At 59.5% G+C, this 20,641-nt stretch overlaps 1 protein-coding gene across 3 annotated transcripts in view; it reads right to left on the reverse strand.

Moving 5' to 3' along the window:
* LOC121164076 (phospholysine phosphohistidine inorganic pyrophosphate phosphatase) overlaps positions 1 to 20,641 on the reverse strand; it is a 74,435-nt gene that overhangs the window by 1,367 nt on the left and 52,427 nt on the right. The gene's annotated exons all lie outside the window — the stretch shown is intronic.

Raw genomic sequence — 20,641 nt, forward strand, 5'->3', positions numbered from 1 at the left:
CCTGCAGCCGAGGTCTTGAGAAAGGGGTACACAGTTCTGCTTTCCGCTCTCCTCAGGTTGGAGGGCTGCTGCCTGCTCCTGCCCTCCTGAGCTGAGGTTGCACAAGGCCAGCCAGCCTGCAGAGCCCACTTGCACCTGGCCCAAGGTGCTCCTCTGGAGGGCTGGGTGTGTGGTGCAACCTGCAGCTCACATCTCAGTGCCCATTCACGTCCCAACTGCTCCACTTTCCATCTGGCTGCCTGCTAAGGCACCTGGGAAGCAGCTTATGGCCAAGTACTTGGGTGTCTGCACCCATGTGAGAGACCCGGATGGAATTCCTGGCTCCCTCTCCAGCTTCACTCAGGCCTGGCTGTTGTGGCCACTTAGCATGAACTACTGAAACCCGCCCCCCTCATTCCACCTTTCAAATAAATATTTAAAAGAAAAAAAAGTATGTCCAATTAAAAAAAATCATTTGGTATAAATACAGACACAGGCGCATGAGCACTCCAGGCCCTGTGAGGCCCCTATTCCCTGGAGTGCCATGTCCCGCCACCACAGGGCTAGAAGTGCAGACCTGCCCGCTGGCTGTGCCAGGAGACAGGTGACAAAGGCCACTGTACCATCTGAGAGGCAGCCAGTGTCCCCCAAGCCACCTGGGTGCTCTTTACACAGTCCCCGCTCCGTGGGCACTCAGCTGGATGCATATCTGAGTCTGTCTGGTTCCACGGCTGCCAAGGAGGCCACCTTCTCTTAAAGTGAGTGCTCAGAAGGGTGAACGGTGGCCCCAACCTCCTGTGGTCTCCTCTAGTACCCACGGGGAGCCCAGGGCCTGGGCTGGCAGGTGGGACTGGGACAGGCTGCAGGAGGTAGGGGACAGGGGACACTGCCCTACAGGGACTGCCATCCAGCCGCCGAGCAGCAGGACCCATGAAGGTTTTCAAGACAACACGGGGTGTGCCTGGGGTGTGAGGGCACACTTGGAGTGTGGGTGTGTGCTTGGGGTGTAGGTGTGTGCCTAGGGGGATTGTCCACCTGGGGGTGTGTGTGGCCCTGTGCCTGGGGTGTGGATGCTCGTCTGGGGTGTGGTTCATGCCTGGGGGGTGTGTGGGTATACGCCTGGGGTGTGGATGTGCACCTGCGGTGGGCTTAGGCTATAAAGAGCAGAGCTAGCCTCTTGCAATGCGCATTCCCACTGTCACATTGCCCAGGAAGTTGGCTGCGTGATCACCCAGGGTCTCTCCACAAATGCTTCCTCCACCCACCTCCTGTTCAGCTCCTGTTGGGGCACGGAGGTGTCATTCAGCCCAGTCCCACTCCGTGTTCTCCCACGGTGCATGGAGGGAGCTGCCAGGCCCTCCCTGATGCCCTGCATGGCCCTCACACATTCCGGGCCTGGCTGGGGTCTCACTGCTGGAGGGCCTGGGGCAGAGCTGGGCAGCACTCCCTGCTGTGACAGGGGGGGAAGACACCCAGGACCAGGGACACGAGTGGTCTCACCCAGACCACCAAGTGGCAAAACAGGATTCACTCCTGGACCCTCCATCCTGACCTCCTCTGGGGAAGATGTGGGTTCCCGCCTCCATAGGCTCCCCTGCCCTCAGCTGGTGCTGCCAAGGGCCCCACCGGTGGAGCCCCATGGGAGGGGTGGCCTGAGCTTGGGGACACAGCTCCCCAGGGATTCACATGGGCCTGACACTCTCACAGCTGCCCCTTGCTGGAGACAGAACTCAGATGGGTGCCTCCCAAGGGTGCAGCCATGCACACCCAAAGCCCTGGTGACGCCCTGCATGCTCAGCCCAGCACCCAGAGCAGACACTCCCTGTATGCTGAGCACCACGAGGATGCAACCCCCGTAAGACCCACAGGTGGCTGGCAGGACGCACACCACAGTGGCAGTCATCTCTTCTAGGTGTTCCTGGTCTCAGGCGTGTCCCCATCAGCTTTGTTCAGAGGATGTGGGTGGAGCGACCTGAGCGCGCTCAATGGCAAAGCAAAAGACTGCTACAGCTGAGCAGGGACACGGGACACAGCTGCACTGTGCACACACATGCGTGTGGGAGCCCACCATGGCCAGCATGAGATTAGGGACATGGGAAAGGAGAAGGTCCCAGGTGGCCCCTGGAAGAGGGCCACAGCCAGAGCAGGGCTGCGGGCCTTGGGGTACTGGGAAGTCCCCTCCACAGGGGTGGCTGACAGAGCAGGAGAAGCTGGGCCACTCTGTCAGAGATGCTCTTTCCTTTTTAAAGCATCCCAGGTGGCCTAGAAAGGCAGGGACCCGCAGGAAGTGAGAGGTGGCCTTGCAAACACAGCGAGGAAGATGGGAAAATACCCACAGCAGAGGCCTGGGATTTAGGGCAGAACAAAACTAAACAAGAGCTTAGAGCTCCCTAGTGGCCAAGGCAACAAGGGGATCCCTGTGGGTTACACAGTCAGAGAAGACTGTTGAGGTGGCTCAGCCTACCCAGCAGCACAGACCGGGAGGGGGCCGTGTGCGCCCCACCTGGGGGCCAAGGCGCCAGAAGGGCACTTGCTACCAGAGGCTGTTCCCCCCAGACAGCATACACTTGGTCCTCTCTTGAGCCTGACAGGTGGCCCTGAGCCCTGTACCCCCTATGTCTGCCATGCTGGATGGTGCAATGTGTCTACCCAAATGTCCACCTGCTCCTGTGTTCAGAGTGGCCCCTTCTCTTTGGAGGTGGGCTAGCTGACCCTGCCTCTCCCCCTCACCCCCAAAGGCCTGCGGAAGCAGCCGCCAGGCCAGGCTGGGCTGCTGTGGCCTGGGCAGAGAAGTTTCAGAGCCCCATGTTTAACCAGCCCTGTAGCAAGACATTGCCTTCATGTCCCAAACAGCACACAGGCTGTCAGAAGACATGCCTGCAAGAGGGAGCCCGTGTTCTTGGCCCTGGAAGCCAGCTGTGTGCCCCCTCACTCACCCAGCCCAGGTCCGCAAGGAGGGCAGGGCTGCGCTGACCCATCTCTCGGGCCCACCCTCTCTGGACCCCCTCCACCCTGCCCTATCCCCACACTGGGGAGGTGGCTCAAGGAGCTGGTGTGGTAACCCTCACACGGCAAGGAGGTCAATGCCAGCTCCAAGGATCGGCGCCTTTGGACGGCCCTGAACTTGAACTTCTGCCATGTCCTGACTGACTGGGGCGGGGGGGTTGATTCTTGTGGAGGGCCTTTCACACGCAGGAGGGGGAATGACCCAGAGTCCCTCACCAAGGCCGACAGGGACCTGGGGCACAGGGCCTGCAGTGTGTGCCTACCTGCACTGCCCACAGGCATGGAAGGGTGAGCGTACCAGCCTCCTGAGTTCCCCGCGCTGCGGCAGTGCTGCCTGGCACACACTTACCAGGGCTTCCATAGGTGGGACTATTGAGGCCACAAAGTCAAGGTTATTCTCCAGACCTACCCCAAGGGACACAGTGGCCCCTCCTGGGTCTGACGGCTTGCCAGCCATGGGAGGGACATCCAGGCCAGTCCTGGCCCCAGGGCCAGATACTCGGGCGGACATGGCAAATGCCACCTGCTCTGCAGACCGTGTCAGTTCATTCGAGAGCAAGGTTAGCCAGGGTCAGTCAAGGGAGCCCTTTGGCCGGTCCTGCCATCCTGTGGACAGAAGCTCCAGGGGGCCAGCCCATCACACTCACAGTGGCTTCCTTGTCTCAATCCACAGACAGGAGGGGTGACGGGATCCGCTGTAGGTCACAGTACTTGCGGGCTTAGGCCCTGGGCCTTATGCCTGCCAGCTGGGGGCCTTTGGGATGCAACCTTTCATGGCCCAGGTGTGGCAAGAGGATGAGAGTGGGAGATGCCACCAGGGGCCACACCCCAGAGGGGTCAGAGCCCCCAGGGCCAGGCCATCAGGCTGGTGTGGCTTGGGGAGGAGGGCACAGCTGCAGTACTCATCCACTTCTAAGCAGCCTTGGCTCCTGCAGGCTGCTGCGCTCAGGGTGACTCTAGACGGAACCTTGTTTGCTCAGCCAGCATCACAGGGTTATGAAGCTGAGCCGCTGTTGTAGCAGCATCACTCTGCGGCACTCTAGTTTCCTGCAGAAAAGCTGGAAAGCTGTGAGCCAGATCCCGGCATGCAGGCCCCAGATGAGCCGGCTATGGCCCCTGGAAAGACCTGGAGGTGTCTCCAGCAGGGCACTGCCAGCTGGCATGGGAGCACTGGGGGTGGAGAGTGGGGGGCCCTCAGGGAGCAAGTGGCAATGAGACCCTATCCCCTGGACCTTTTCAGCCCAGTTCCCAATCAGGGACCCCTGAGTCACCGTCAATGCAGGGCATTCCAGAACCATGGGGCTATGTGGTGAGGCAATGCCACCCCCTCTTCAGGGTGACGAGGGGCTGATGTCCCAGCCATCAGCAATGCTCTCCTCCTGGGGGAGATGACAACCAGCAGCCGTCCCAGCCCCAGCCTCCTCGCATGCCAGCACCCCTTGCCATCCCAGCCTCCTTGCCAGGCACGGACTGGCACATCCCACAGGGCTCGTCTCCTCTGCCTGCCCCTCCCTCATCCATTTGCTTTCTTGCTGTGACGTGTCTTTCCAGGTGAACCTGCAAACCAACTTGGCCAGCATGTGTTATCAGGTGGGGAGGAGGGGAAAATGGCAGAATGACTTGCTGGTACAGACAGTGTCCCCAAACCAAGGTCCTTGGTGGGCAACGTCTGCTCTGCTCCTCAGATGCATCTGAGAGGCTGGGAAAAGCTGTCACAACAGAACAGAGAGGAGAGGAGAACAGCTTTGCTGTCTGTTGCTCACTGCAGCTCCCCGGACCTGGCAGCAGCAAGGAGGGAATGCAGCTAAAGCAGCACTCAGAGGGGAATGCATAGCACAGCACCGAGTAGGAAGGAAGGAAGGTAGGAAGCTCACAGATCAATCATCTACGTTCCTACCCGGAAAACCATACCGGGAGAACCAAATGAACACAAAGCCAGCAGTGGAAGGACTAACGCAGAGGTCAGAGCGGCCTGCAGGGGGGTCTTCAGCAAGTCCCTTCCCCTTGTTAAACTGCACTGCCTGTGGCCCGGGCTTCCGGAAGGGAGGTGCTGTGGGAAGGACATCTGCCCCCCGACAGGCCCTGCCCTCCCAGTCTCTTCCACCAGGGGGCGGTACAGACACAGGAGCGGACCCCTTTGGTGTTGGTTTTTTCCTCCTGGTCCCACCTCCCGGTCATGCACAAGTCCAGCCTGGCACGGGTCCTTCCCCCACCAGCCAGATCTGCTCTGGGACCACCCTGCCCACCTCCCCCAGCCTGGGAAAGGGACCTCTCCTAACAGGACCCTGGATACTGCACATAGAGATCTCAGCCCACCTCTGGCTAGCCAGGAAGTCAGAAGAGAAGCGGGCATGCTGGCAATCATGGTCCCCTCCTAGGGGCACAGGCCATCCCTGTGGGTGTCTGCAGCATGGGGCCTGGTCTGCGTTTTGTAGGTGGGTGGAAGCACTGGGTAAGGAATGCAGAGTCAACACCTCTGGTCTCAGGGTGCCAAGTCCAGTCCCATGAGGTTGGGGCAGGGCTGTCCCTTCTGGGGACCAGAGGGGCTGTGGTGAGGCACCTGGAGACGCTCACCATCAGCGGGGCTGGGAGTCTAGGAGAATGCTGCACTCTGGGGACACACGGCCAAGTCTGGAGGAACTCAGGACTGGGGCCCGGCGGGGGGGGGGCTCACACGGGGGCCAGTGGTGGGGGCCGCTCCCCGGAAGTTGCCTGCTTTCCCACACACATCTCACTCAGGGCACGCGACAGGATGTGCTCTCCGCCATGTCCCCTCCCCGCGGAAGGCCAGGACAGAAGGTACGAGTCCACCGCGGGGTACACCAACGAGCTGGCCACATTCCCCTCTGGAAAGCATGATGCAGTGAAACCCAGCCAGCCGCCCACCTATTTTCCTAAGGAGGGGCAGGGCGAGGTGGAAAGAACGTTCCTGAAAGGACTTGGCCTGGAAACACCAAGTTCAATGCCTGGGTCTGGCAGGACAGTTTCGAAGCCCGCCAGCCTGAGGCGCCGAGGGCTGGGCCCACGTCGGGGTGAGGAATAAGGAATTCATTCACGGCCGGCTAGGCGCACGCCATTCATGGGGGGGCTCCAGGCCAGAGGGACCTCGGGGGGCCGCGGCCGTGGGTGTCCCGAGGATGTGGGCTGGCTGACAGGCCTGTCAGGGACAGGGAAGGCCTTGCTCTGGTCACTAGCAAGGACAGACCCGGGGTTGAGGCTGGCTGGCTCTCACGCGACGAGTGCAGAACAAACCTTGGCCGCTCTGGGAAAGCCTGGACGTGCAGCCAGGCCACTGTGCTTACACCCACACCTCTGCCCTCCCACCTCAGCTCCCAGGGCACAGCGCCTGGTGGGCTTCCTGCCCCCTGCAGAGGGGCCCCCTCCCCCGGAGATGACAGCAGGCACCGGACATGGTCCATCTAAAGGCTGTTTTGTTAGCACCACACGTCCTGCACACCCAAACCCGACTGGTATGGCCATTTCTGCGTGGATATTTATGAAGTCTTGTAATTACTATTTTTTTTTTTTTTTAGTTAAAGGTTTACTTAGGGGCCAGAGCCGAGGCCTAATGGGTAAAGCGGCCTAGAAGGGCAGCAGATGGCCCAAGCACACGTGGCCCTGCACTCACGTGGGAGACCTGGAAGCAGCTCCAGCCTCCGTGACGCCCTCCCGGCTCCTCCCTCAGCTCGCACCTGCCTGTCTGTACGTGGCACTTGGGTGGGGGTGGCAGGCAAGCAGGAGAAAGGTGACACTGCGGGGGCACCTGTGCTGTTCTCGCTGTTCTGCTGCGGGGATGGCACCCCCTTACGCCCCCTCGGCAAACATTTCAAATTTATTTTTTTTTCCAAAACTCAAAGTAAGTTTCTATCACACTTGAGACACAGTGACCACAGCAGAGGCAGAGAGGCAGACGTAGAGACAAAGGGACAGGGCAGGGCTCAGAGGGGCTGGGGTGCGCTGTGCCACACGACTGGGTGCTCTTGGTCCCCCAGCTTGGAGCACGGGGGGTGAGGACAGCCAAGGGGCACTCTCCACATGGTTACCTTAACTGGCTCAGGTTTCTCTGCCTTCAGCCCTGGCTGTGACCGTGACCGCGTCCCCGGTGGCGGTCCATGGTGGGACCAGAGCAGGGGAGCTGGGCAAGTTCCTGGCTCTGCTCATCTCCCTCTCCAGCTGCCTCCTGGTGACCCTGAACAAGGCCAACTTGTCCCAGCGCCAAGAAGTGACACAGGAAAGGACCCTGAATTCCTGGACGTGAGCAACCACCCAGGAGGCACTGTGTGGGTGCAGTGCTTCCCTGTTGGAGACAAGAGGCAAGACTGAGGCTCCAAGAACAGGTCTGCCCTGGCACGCAGGGTGGATGTGCCAACTGCCAGCCGCGGGTCCTCTCTCACAGCCAAACTCGCTTCTCAGACCTCAGGGCGCCCTCCCTCACCGGTTCAGGAGTCTCAGTGGGTGTCACCTATGGTGGGTTGCTGGGGGTGGGTTCAGGAGTCTTAGGGGGTGTCACCTATGGTGGGGTGTCGTTTGCCAACACCCGTGGAGGGTGCATGTGTGGGGTAGGCACCGCTGCTGGCCAACACAGGGTTCCTGGCTAGACTTCCGAGTCACTTTGGACAGTCTTCCTTCTCAGCTGGCAGGGGAGAGGGGACAAAATGGTGTGCCAGGAGTGCGGGGTGAGGCCCGGCAAGAAGGGCCAGTGTGTTGGCTCAGTTGACTAATCCTCCACCTACAAGTGCCAGGGTCTCATATGGGTTCCTGTCCTGGCTGCTCTACTTCCCATCCAGCTCCCTGCTTCTGGCCTAGAAAGTCAGCAGAGGATAATTTAAAGCCTTGGGACCCTGCACCCACGTGGGAGACCCGGAAGAAGGTCCAGGCTCCTGGCTTCGCATCAGCTCTGCTCTGGTCACTGTGGCCATTTGGGGAATGAACCAACAGACAGATGCATCTCTCCTCCTCTCTGTAAATCTACCTAGACTCCTGTCTGGCGTCCCCAGCTCTGGCTGCTGTGGGCACCTGGGGAATGAACCAGCAGATGGAAGCTGGCTTTGCCCCCACTCCCCACCTTTTTCTTGTTCTTTCAAATAGATGCAAATGGACATATACTTTTTCTAAAGACAGGTCCCCAGACCAGATCCACACCCCTCTGCACCTGCCATCCCCCTGGTGAAGTGGGAGCTCACGTCCTCTGTGGGGAGGATGGCAGGAGATGTGTGCAGACGATGCCAGCTCCCTAACTCCACCAGCACAACCACAGGCATCTGTTCCTGGTGCGCTGCTCACTACTGCTCCGAGAGCCAGTGCCCGACAGCCCCTGCTGCCCCACACTTCCACAGGCGCCACGCTGGGTCTCCATGCCCCCAGAACGTGCTGGCTTTGCAATAAACATTTTGAGACCGTCGCTGATCCGCACGCAACTGTAATAAATTCACTCGTTACGCAGCTCCCCCAAGCTTACCATCCGGCAAAATGAGAGAACATCAGACCACAACTGGACACTACCCCCACTGGGGACCCGCACACACCACCCTGCAGCCACCGCCCTCCAGCCCTGACACCCTCTGCCATGCCTGCCAACCTTGGATCTGTTTCTTATCAGGCCAGTTGTGTCATACGGGGGTGGGCTTTCCTGCTGCGGGCCCCCTGCAAGTCAGCAGAGGCTCCCAGGCCCCTTCTGGCCGCTGCTGAGTACTCCCCCCAGTGCCGAGGCACAGTTGGCTCACTTGCCTGCTGAAGACCCCATGGCTGCCCACGGCCTGCTGGTGGTGACTAACGGCAGCCCGGAAGTGCCAGCGCCATCTTGGGGCACGTTTATGCTTGGACTGTTAAGAAACCACTACACTGCCTTCCAGAGTGACAGGGCTGACCTGCCTTGGCACCTGTACCCGAGACCTGCGTCCTTGTCATCCTTGCCTGTACTTGGAACGTCAGCCCTTCCCGCGGCCATGCAGAGACGGCTTGGTGGGGGCTTAGTCTGCATTCCTCTAATGCAGCCTGCTGAGAGGAACAGCCTTGGACTTGCTTCCTTGTGATCTGTGCACTCCCATTGGAGAGACGACTGGTCACGGGCTGAATCAGGCACGGTGCGCTGTTTGAGATGATTGATGATAATGAAACACTAACTTAAACATTTTTTGTTGGACAATCAGATTTGCAGAGAGAAAGAGAAACCAAGAGAAATATCTGTCCACTGGTTCACTCCCAAAGTGGCCTGAGCTGATCTGAAACCAGGAACCAGGAGCCACCCTCTCCCACTGGGGTCTCCCACACGGGTGCAGGGTCCCAAGGCTTTGGGCCGTCCTCCACTGCTTTCCCAGGCCACAAGTAGGGAGCTGGATGGGAAGTGGGGCAGCTAGGATATGAACCTGCACCAATATGGGATCCCAGCGTGTCCAAGATGGGGACTTTAGCCACCAGGTTACCACAACAGTCTCTAAATTAAACATTTTAAATGGGTGATGACTTTTTAGCAGTACACACATTTGGGGGCAGGCACGTGGCACGGTAGTTAGCATGCCGCTTGGGATACCTGGATCCTTTTATCAGAGTGCCCAGCTCTGCTCCTGTTTCCTGGCTCCTCTAATGCACCCCCTTGGAGGCAGAAGGTGATGGCTCAGGTACTTTGGTGCAAGCACCCGAGTCAGGGCTCCTGGCTTTGGCCTGGCCCAGCACCAGCTGCGGCTCACCTTCCCCGGAGTGAAGCCAATGCAAGACCTCTGTCCCCCGCCCCCACTCTGCCTTTCACCAAACTGGATTAATGTGGAAAGGGGTATCTGCTCCTCCTCCTCAGCCTGCTCTTCCTCTGGCCTGGTGGGTTACCTCTATTTTCTATGTTCAAGTTCCTTCTGTTACTCCCACGATTCTGGAGCCAAGCCCATCCATTAAGGTTTTTATTTCAGCTCTTGCATTCTCCAGCTCTCTTCCTTCTTTCTCTGCTGTGTCTGTACTTGCTTGTGGAGTCTCTCCCAAGCCTGCCTTACACACCTATCCTGCAGCTGTCAGCACAGGGCTGGGACCTTCTGACAGTCCTTCCTCACACGGAGTGAGCTTTGCTTGCCTCTGGGAGGGACAAGTGTTCCTGCATGGAAACACTAGACATTTTGGGAATGTGGGATGGAGTTAACGTAAGCATTTGGGTTCAGTTGGCTATTTTTAGGACATTTCTTGGGTAGGAGACCAGCCCATGTCAGTGTCAGGTGGGTGGGTCCAGGCTCACTCACGTGACCTCTCATGACGCTGAGCAGAGGCGGACAACTGAACTGTGGCTGGAGAAAGCAGGGAGGTTCCCTGTGACACCCCCACATCAGAGGGAATGTGTGTGATTGTGTAAGAGACGGATGGCGAGCATGTGTGTAAGGCAGAAAAATGTGCATGAGAGCGTATGTGTAAGAGGGTCAGAGCGGAAGGGGAACTATACCAGACGGTGTGTGTAAGAGAAACAGTGTGAGCAAGTGTGCAGAGACGCTCCCTGCTACCCTGGGGTCCACACGTGGTCTTCCTTACTGCCCCACCACAGCCAAGCCCTGTGGCCTGATTGATATGGGGCTGTGTGCAGCCTGCCTGGTCCTTGTCTTAACCAGGGGTGCGGGCTGTGGAACACGCCAGGCCAGACACACCCACACAAGTCTTGTGGCCTGGACCCCGGCAAGGCACCTGCAGGAGGCACTTGACACTAACGCTTGATGGCTCTGTGAGCCACGAGTGACGCGGTGCATGTCCGAATGGCAGCACCCTGGGGCCCCAGGTCTGCGCTCTGTCTGGCTGGGCTGCCCCCTCCGGGCTTCCAGGGAACTGCTCCCCATACTGACTTGTCTCCTTCCCTGGCTGTTTGTTTGCCAGCTTCTTTAGCGCCAAGTCTGGGGTGCACAAAGGAAATTCCAGAGGCTCCCCCCGCCTGCCTGGGGCCGCCACCTCCCTCTCCTCTCCTTTCCACATGTCCTCTGCCGAACGCCCAGGGTCTGCAGCTGCGCTGCGGCAGCGAGAGACCGACGCATGGCTTCCATTCTGCAAGAAGCACAAGACCCGGCGCGGCTCACGCTTTTGTCCTGCCATCAGGACGGGTCCTGCGTGGCCACACAGCCAGGAGCTCTGATGGGAAGCCCCTCCTGCTCCCCAGAAGGATTCAGCCTTGTGGGAACCCAGAAAGCTCTGCTCCTTCCCACAGCTGTCCCCTCTCGGCCCCGGATCTGGCTGTACCTCCCCAGGGCGGGGGTGGGGAGGCCACTGCGTTCCTTCCCCGCGGCCGAGGAGGGTATTTTTAGCTTTTCTTCTCCCACAGCTTGAGCTGCGACTCAGCAATCTGGTGCTTTTGCTGTAGCCCAAATAAAAATTGCAGATGGGCCTATTTCAAAGTTAACAAGGACATGCTATAAAAATGCACATAAAACAATCGCAGTATGGTGGTGTTTTGAGACTGTGGGGAAATGTGCCAAATGTGAGCTGGTGTCACGGCTGACGATGCAGAGTGGGGCTTCCGGAGCGCCTTCTCGCTGTTTACAATTCCCAAACCTTCCACACAAATATATTACACTGATAAAGTCACAAACAAAACCTCCAACCCAAACACCATCTCCTCCCCCTTCCGACAGAGCAGTGACGTCATGCGCCCCCACAGGCCAGGGGCTCACGTGGACCTGGGCTTCCTCAGCAAGACTCCAACTGCTCAGCGCAGGACCTGGCTGGCTGGCACCTGCTGCACAGCCCACGCAGCCCCTTGGACTCCGGCTCCAAGGCCTTGCATCCTGCACCCTAGACCTCCAGAGGAAGCTGCTATGCAGCTCGGAGCTCACACACGCTGCCCTGACAGCCCTGTGTGCAAGGGCTGCTGAGCTGGCGGGCAGGTACCCTGTCAATGGCACCCTGAGTCAAGGTTCACTGAGGCCCACTGCTCCGAGCCTTGACCTCCCTTGCTGCACAGGGCCAGGGAGGCCTGGGACACGGGAACGCCTTCCTCCTCACTGGTCTCCGGGAATGGATTCTGCAGTGAGGTGGCTTCCCACCAGGGGCAGCCTGGGGCCTTACAGTGCCCCCGCCCTCAGCAGATACATGCCGCCCGCCCCCCAGTCCCCTTCTGTGGCCTTGGTGGGTGGCCTCCTCTTGAGTGCCACTTGGGTTATGACTTGCGCGAAGGGTGTGGGGCCGCACAGCATGAGCTAAGGCAGGAACAGAGCTGCAGCTGGGAGCCAGCTGGTATGCTCCCCAGGGTGCCCTGGAGCCCACCCATCCTGGAGGGCTGCTGACAGAGCCAGGCCAGGGCCCACAAACCAGGAGCCCAGACCCTCTGCAGATGGCTCCGTCTGCCCCAGGGAGTCTGTGGCTGCCCTCCTCGGCCTCGAGCCTCCTGGAGGCATGGCCACAGCTAGAGCCTCCTGCTGGGGAGAGCTGTGGAGCCACTGGGCAGACCTGGCCACGGGGCTGGGCCCAGGAGGCGGCCCGTGTCCTCAGCTGAAAAGGAAAAGAGGGTGAATGTGTGGACAGTTTTCCAAACATCTTCCCACTGAGTGCCTGGTGTGGGGCGTGGCTCTGCCGGAGCGGGAGGCCCGAGCAGGCCAGCTGAGCTATCTGCACCTGTGACGTGCAACATGGGCTGGGTGTGACACTCAACACACTGCACACAGAAGTGATTTCTGAGCCTTCTGTGTGTCCTGTGGGGTGGCAAGGGTGTGGGTGAGCACACCCTGTCTGCTGCCCAGGCTCCTGCCCAGGGCTGACCGAGGTGCTGGCCTCTTCTGAGCCACATGCCAGGCACATGCACCCCGGGCACGGTGAGGGAGACAGGCAGCTCGGGCACGGTGCTCATCTGCAGGACCTGAACTGCTGGCTCACCCTCCTCAGCCCTGGGTCTCTCACTTCTGGGATGACGACGAGTGGCTGAGAAGTGCCCGCCCACACGCAATAGCATGTAGCATGGCCTGCTAGGAGTGCTGGGTACCTGGCAGTGGGGCTGTCCTGGTCAACGAAGGGGGACAGGCCAAAGAGCTGTGACCAGGCACAGACAAGGTAGAAAACACCCACACTTCCCCAAGGGCACCAGGGAAGGTTTCCCAGAGGCGGCGGCACCAGAGGAAAAGATGGCTAGAAAGTGGAGACAAAGCCACTGCCAGTGACACTGGTTCAAGACCTAGCTGCTCCACTTCCGGGCGAGCTCCCTACTAACATCCTAGGAAAAGCAGCAGCAGGTGGCCCAAGGCCGTGGGTCCCCGTCCCAAGTGGGAGACCTGGATGTACTTCCTGGTTTCTGGCTTTGTGGCCAATTTGGGAGTGAACCAGCAGGAAAGAACTCTTTCCCTCTCTGGAGTTTTCAAATAAAAAGAAAAAGTGAAGACAGAATTCCAGGCTATAAAGTGCAGCATGCGGCCCACCTGGCTGGGATTGGTGGTGTGAGGGACAAGGGTGGACCATGAGACCTGATGCTGGATGGGGCAGTTCTAGAAGGATCTCCAGGCAGGGTAGGGTTCAGCCTCTGGCCTCTGATCGCATTTTCAAACCCATATAGTGGTCCTCACGGTGGTCTCCCCTGAACCGCTGGAGGGCGGGGAAAGCCCCATCACACTCACCAGACAGCACCAATAGCAGCCCCTGAATAGCCTGAGGCGGCCACATCTCAGCTGACCCTCACAACATACACACGTGTACACACACAGCACTGAAGGCAAGTGGGGTGCACCCTCCCCTGCACGGCCAGTCTAGGCCCTACAGCTATGGGTAAGTCATTTCCCACCCTGTTCCTCAGGTTCTTCATCTGTACAATGGGAATGGAACAGCATCCACCTCCACGCTCAGTGAACATATCAGCCCCACAGTGACAGTCCAGGCAGCAAACGCCATGTCCTTCCACCAGTCCCTGGGCTGCAGATCCGAGCTCTCCTGCCTTGTGCTCAAGGCCCCTATGCAGCAGGCCTTGCCACTCGCCCGCTAAATGGTGTGCAGAACCCCCAGGACTCAGTCCTGCACGGGCTTGGTCCAGGCAGCAGGGGCTGGGGCCTGGGGACATCCAAAGGCAGGCTGCAGAGATCTGCCCCCTACTGGTCAGGCGGGGCACATCTGGTGTGTGGGTGCCACAAGGAGCACGGGACAAGAAGTCAGGGCAGAGCCAGATCCGGGGCCAAGAGCTCAGCCACCGGTGGTGGTTTCTTGGCAGGAGAAAGCACTGAGCACAGCCCTGTTCCTACGGTCAGGGGCCGAGGGAGGCGCGTACGAATCCACTGCCTGAAAGTAGGGATGGGACACAGTGTGGGGACACAGGACACGGCGGGGGGGGGGACATGGGACACAGTAGGGGGACACAGGACACGGTGGGGAGGACATAGTGGGAGGGACACAGGACACAGCAGGGGACACAGGACATGGCAGGGGACACAGGACATGGCAGGGGACACAGGACATGGCGGGGGACGGAGAACATGGCGGGGGACACAGAACATGGCAGGGGACACAGAACATGGTGGGGGACACAGGACACGGCGGGGGACGGAGAACATGGCGGGGGACACAGGACACGGCGGGGGACACAGGGCATGGCAGGGGACACAGGGCATGGCGGGGGACGGAGAACATGGTGGGGGACACAGGACACGGCGGGGGACGGAGAACATGGCGGGGGACACAGGACACGGCGGGGGACACAGGACACGGCGGGGGACACAGGACATGGTGGGCGACACAGGACATGGTGGGAGACACAGGACATGGTGGGCGACACAGGACATGGTGGGCGACACAGGACATGGTGGGAGACACAGGACACGGTGGGCGACACAGGACATGGCAGGGGACACAGGCCATAGCAGTGGCACTCGGGCCCAGGGCAACAGGCAGTGCGGGGCTGTGGTCCCAGAGCAGGACACCACTGGGGCAACGCCGAGGCACACCTTGAGCCGCCCCACTCACTCTGTGTCTGCCCAGGATAAGCACTCTACAAGTGCATGACTTGCCATGTCCCTGTTACGTAAATAGTTTTTAAAAGATTTATTTATTTCAATTGGAAAGTCAGATTTATAGAGAGAAGAGATAGAAAGAGCCTGCATCTGCTGGTTCACTCCCCAAGTGGCCACAAGGATGATCCGAAGCCAGGAGCTTCCTCCTGGTCTCCCATGAGGGAGCAGGGTCCCAAGGCTTTGGGCCGCCCTCCACTGTTTTCCCAGACCTTAAGTAGGGAGCTGAAGGGAAGTGGAGCAGCTGGGATATACAGTACCCATATGGGATCCTGGCACATGCAAGTAGTTTTTTTACGTGCCAGGCCTGTAAAAATAAACCTTAAAGAGATCAATGAGGGGTCTGGTGCAGTACCCTAGCAGCTAAAGTCCTTACCTTGCATGTGGGAGGAGTTCCCATCTAGCTTTTACCCTGATCAGCACAGGACTTCAGCATCTTTGGTCGCCCAGGCTCAGCCAGCTAGGGGACAGCAGAGCCAGGGGGCAGGCTTCACTGCTCCTCGGCTGGCTGCCTCAAGCCCCAGGGCAGGCACTGGACGCCAAGAGCAGCGAGCAGACGCTCACCATCAGCTCGGAAGCAGAGCCAGCTTAAAGGATATTCCGGTAATCGCACTTTTTTTTCCCATTTTGATAAATGTTAATTAAGCTTCCCTTAATTAGTTTCAAACCCATTGATCTATGGGTTATGTTAGGTTTGTAAGTATAATTACCATACAGGCGTATGGATCACACGTATGCTGCGATTACACTCAGAGTTACGGCTCACATGACAGCACAGGGGCCAGCCTGGCTTAGGGTGGGAGGGAGAGGTGTGCTGACACACTGGCACCTCAGGGTGGCCAAGTGGGCCTCCGCATGCCAAGGGTGAGGGTGGCCTGTGGCTCCGGCAGCGGCACAGGCAGACCCCGACCTGTGGACAGGGGCCAGAGGACCCAGGGCTCCTGGCTGCCCCAGGGTTCTGGCTCCTGAATTTTCCCTGGGAGAGGAAAGCACCCTTGTCCCCTCCATGGTCAGCCAGGGCAGAGCAAGGCGTGGGGCAGGCAGGGAGTGGCCCAGGGTTCGAAACCAGGCGTGGCAGGGCCTCTGCGTGCCACTCCCACGCGGCCATGCCAAACTCAGCACACACCACGTGCCTCCCACCCATACACATTTTTAGCATCTCAGGAAAAACAAAAGCAGATGCGTGTGCTTTGAATACAAGTACTGCAGGCAGGGAGGGCTGCGGGGTGGGCTCGCTTCCTCCCCAGCCGCAGGAAGTGGTGGCCTGTGAAGGGCCAAGGGCTCGCCCCCAGCCCCTGAGGGCACAGGCCACGAAATGCAGGCAGGGAGTGAACTGTCAGTGGCCTGACGTGCCCAACCCCCTCCTGCAAGCACGCAGAAGAGCCCGCTGGGCCTCGGCTCCCATGCCCCCCGGAAGCTGCGTCCCCCGGCCCTGTCTGCCAGGCCCTGCCAGGCCAGTGCTGTCCCCTGGCTGCCGATGGCGTGCCAGGTGCATCCTCGCGACACGCGCTGTAGTAGCCACTCTCCACCTACGGGCAGGGCCCATGAAGCCTTCTGCGTCCAGACCCTGCCTCGGCTAGAAGGCCCCACTCCTGTGCATCGCGCCAGCTGGCCGCCATGGGGATTCCAGAGGCTGTGGTCAAATTAAGGAGGAAACCACGAATGTCATCCACACCTAGTTGGGTTTTTACAAACAAGACTTGAGCAAAAGAAAAAGAGTAGGAAGTGGGTAGGACATGTTTTCAAGCCAGGGGCTCGGGACGCCTTCAGCCTGAGGTCAGCAGCCAGCCTGCAGGTCACAGCGCTCTGCTGCAAAACTGCCTGCGGAAAACCTAAGCGGTTTCCGATTAGACTTACTGGTTCCCGTTCAGATCCAACCACCAGAATCATCATTGCTAGATAATGGAAGCCAGACATCTAAAAATGGGAGCAGTGTGAAATTGACTTCACTGAAGCAGAGTTGGGGGTGGGGGTGGGTCTTCCACCCGCTGGCTCACTCCCCAGCTGGCCGCAAAGCCAGGATTGCGCCTGAAGGCAGCTGGGTCCAGTATGGGTGGCAGGACACCCCTGGGGCTAGACTATCACTCTTCTGTTTATTTCTGGGTCAAGGAGACATCAAGGCTACTAGGGCATGACCTTGGCCTGGCAGAGCAGGCAGCCTTGGGGTCTGGGTGTGTCAGTTCCAGCCACTGTCAGGTGAGCTCCTCAGCAGGGGGCCCCCAGGGACACAGGTCTCCTTTGCCAGGAGACCTCCCTTGCCTCCACCTCCCCCCAGCCGCTCAGGCCCACGATGAGGGCTCCCTGGACACCCCCTCCTGTGCAGCCTCCTCTCTAGCTCGGGGCTGAAATGTCCCTGGATGGGAGGACTTGGTGTCCACTCTGAGACAGGCCCCACCAATGCACCACCAAGTGGCTGGCACCAGGGCAGTCCATCCTCTCTAGGCTCCAGTGGCCACAGGCCTGGAATGCTGGACTTAGCAGGACCAGCCCCTCCTGGAGGCCTCCCGGGGACGCTGCCTCCTTCCTCCTCCAGCTTCCAGGGGGCCTGGGGCCACTCAAGCATGGGAGCAACATCCCCCCTTCAGCCTGCCTCATAGCAGTTCCTTGAGTCTGTCCACATTCTTAGAGCTGCCAGGCTGACCGGATGGGTGCCCTGCCCCAGCGTCCACCGGTGCCTCTGACCTCAGGGTGTTGCCTTGTTCGGTGCCTACAACTTGAGGCTGCCAGGCTCCCCACTGGGCTGCAGCCCAGCATGAGGTGACCCGCTGCGACAGCAAGGCTCAGCCCCCAAACTGGCAGCTTCGCAGGACACCAACAGGCCTCCGGGGAAGCTGCTGGGGACACAGGTGTGAAGTGGGGACTGCCTGGGGGCGCTGCTCAGCCCACTGTCCTGAGCTCTGCTTGCCTTGAACAAAGGCCTTCCTGGGACATGGGCTGAGCACACCTAAGACATGTGGCAAATGAACAAAGGCGGGCACCCAGGGTTTGATCCCAGCTCCCATCACCCACGAGCCTGGGGACGGAGCTGGGCTCCCATGCATTTAGCTCCTATCGAAGCAAGTCCCAGAACAGCCAAAAGTGGTACAATCTTTACCAATGCACTTTCCGATCTTTCATGTATAAATCTTGTAGTTCTTTACGATCCTGGGATCTAAGCAGGCTCTCCTTATAACCGCGCAGGAAGTCCTACCGAGACTAAGAAAGCTGATTGTGGGACTCCCACCCACCCACAGAGCAGACCTCAGCCCAGACCCAGTAGGCTTGGGACCCCAGGGTGCAGCAGGGAGCTCGCCTTGCCCCGACTGGGCCACAGCTTTCTGCATCCATCCTCCCCAGGCAGATCTGCAGCTGCGCAACATGCGGATGCCACACACCCAAAGCTGATCGTCCGTCAGCTTACAGGCAGGAAGGCACTGCATCCCAGGAGCATAACATCCTGCCAGGGCGCCATGGTGGCTGTGGACCTCTGGCCACGCCCTGGAAACACAAGTACTCCCCCAAAGTGAGGCGGTGAGCACAGACCCGCTGGAGCTACAACTCCCTGCTATGCAGTGGCCCCCACCAGTCAGACCACGCAGCCGCGGGGACCCCAAGAACTGCTCCAGGTCACCAGGAGTAACAGCTTGACCCGAGACAGGTGTGGGGAGTAGGCAGACACCTGTCTCCCTCACACGCTCAGACCTCGGCTGGCGGACAAGAGTGCTGGACTTTTCTAGAACGTTTCTTTCTCCTACAGAGGTGGGAATGAGTAACAGGCACTGTGCAGCAGTGGGGGTGAGGCCACTGCTCGGAGCCCAGCACCCGCATCAGAGTGCCTGCAGCCAAGTTCTGCCTGCCCCTTCCAGCCCAGGCCTTGGGTCCCTGACATCCACACGGGAGACCCAGAGTTCTGGGCTCCTGGCTCGCATGGTGAGGTGAGACGAGCAAAGTGCAGACAGCAGGAAGGCCAACACACGCTGTTTGGGGATGGGAGCGGGTGCTAGAGCAAGGAGGGAGGAGAGAGAAGGGGCTAACTAGAAGATTGGTGCAGAGGAACAAGCCTGCGGTGGTGGGGTAGTGGTCAGTGAAACCACAGGAGAGCAATGCCCTACCCCAGTGTCACTGCACCCAGGAGCCCACGCAGAGAAGCCACGCATGTGCTGACATGACTAGGGAGTGGGGAGGCAGTGCTGACCATGGGACTCCACGGGGGACTCACTGGCAGTGTCTCGAGGGTGCTGTGACACCAGTGCCATGGCAGCCACTTTGTGACCATGAGAGTGAAGTGCTGGTACGCTGAGGAGGGGTCGGGTCGCCGTGGCTGCTCTTTCAGGCCCCACAACAGCACGAGCACCTCCAAGTCTGTGCAAATGGGCTCATGTTGGCATCCACCGGCTCCAATGCAGGTGAAGTCGGCGGCTGTTAGCACGCCCACAGGCACAGCCTTGCACGGCCATAACCCCGTAAGGAAGCCTACCCCCCGCTCCCGGGATCAGCCTGCCCTGGCATGCCACGTGGCTTTGTGCGTGTGATGTGGAGCGCTCCATTCCTTTTCGGGGCCGGATACTATTCCACAGCAGACAAGCCACAAATGCTCCGGCTGTTCCCTCCTTGGTGGTCGCACGTGCTGTGCGTCTTTGCACACGTTTTGGTTTGGACAAGTATTCTAAATTCTCTCACACATAATTTTGTACTCATGAGCCCAGTAGCATGTTCTTTTTCTTAAAACAGCTTCCTCTCCTCAGACTCTGAAATATCCCCCTGGATTTGGCAAGGCTAGGGGTGCAGAAGAGACCGGAGGCGGGACAGTCCTGGTTGCCCGGCCCGAGGGAGGGCTAGGGGCTGACTGCTGCCCGCTGAGGGAGGGCATGACACCCTGCTTGGAGGCCCTGGGGCTGCACAGAGCAGCAAGGGAGCCGGGAGCTGTTTTGGGGAGCAGGCTAGCACCTAGCAGGGGTTTAGTGCAGGCCTGTGACGCACAGAAGGTGGGTCACCCCTCCAACTGACATTGTGTGCCAGGTACCTGCTGCGGCTTCAGGTCTCCACAGGCACTAACCGACTGCCCACCCTGCCCACTGTAGCTAGGCAGGTCCCCCCACCCCTCAGGCGGCACTTCCAGCCCTGCCCTCAGCACTATATCCTGACTGGCAGCCTGGTCCCCACACCACCCAGCACCCCTCCCCGGGGAAGCTGCCTGTTCATGGGTCACATCCTTCCGCAGACGCAGGCTGCTGCAGGCTCCCCTGAACTGCACAGCATGTCAGTAACTGAAGGGGCTTCCCCATGCCAGGGCAGTCAGGGGTAGCACTGCCACCTGCCACATATACCACACAGCTTGTGTGTGCGCCTGAGTGCGCGCTGCCCATGACCTGGACGGAGTGCCTCGCCTTGGCCCAGCCTCGTCCTGTCCAGGGCAGGTGTTTGGGAGAGTGGGACCAGCAGGTGGAAGAATCCCTCCCTCTCCCTTCGTTCCCTCCCCATCACTCTGCTTTCCAATAAACCAAACCTAAAAGCAGGTCTGACCATGAGAAGGAAAGGTGTGCGCTTGGTATGATGCCATTTCTACGATGTTCTAGAAGGGACAAGCTCATCTTTGCTAACAGGTGTCACACGGGGGGTGTCTCAGGGGACTGAGGGGCTGGTCACCGGCTGCTCCCACAGCAGGTTCACTTAATACAAACCCCGGAGGTGTGTGCTCATGTTCTGGACACCTGCCTGTGTGTTAACACATCAACAAGGTAAAA

The sequence above is a fragment of the Ochotona curzoniae genome, unplaced genomic scaffold (genome assembly GCF_017591425.1).
Source record: "Ochotona curzoniae isolate NIBS_2020 unplaced genomic scaffold, NIBS_Ocur_1.0 contig_66, whole genome shotgun sequence".
In the NCBI taxonomy this organism is placed as follows: domain Eukaryota; kingdom Metazoa; phylum Chordata; class Mammalia; order Lagomorpha; family Ochotonidae; genus Ochotona; species Ochotona curzoniae.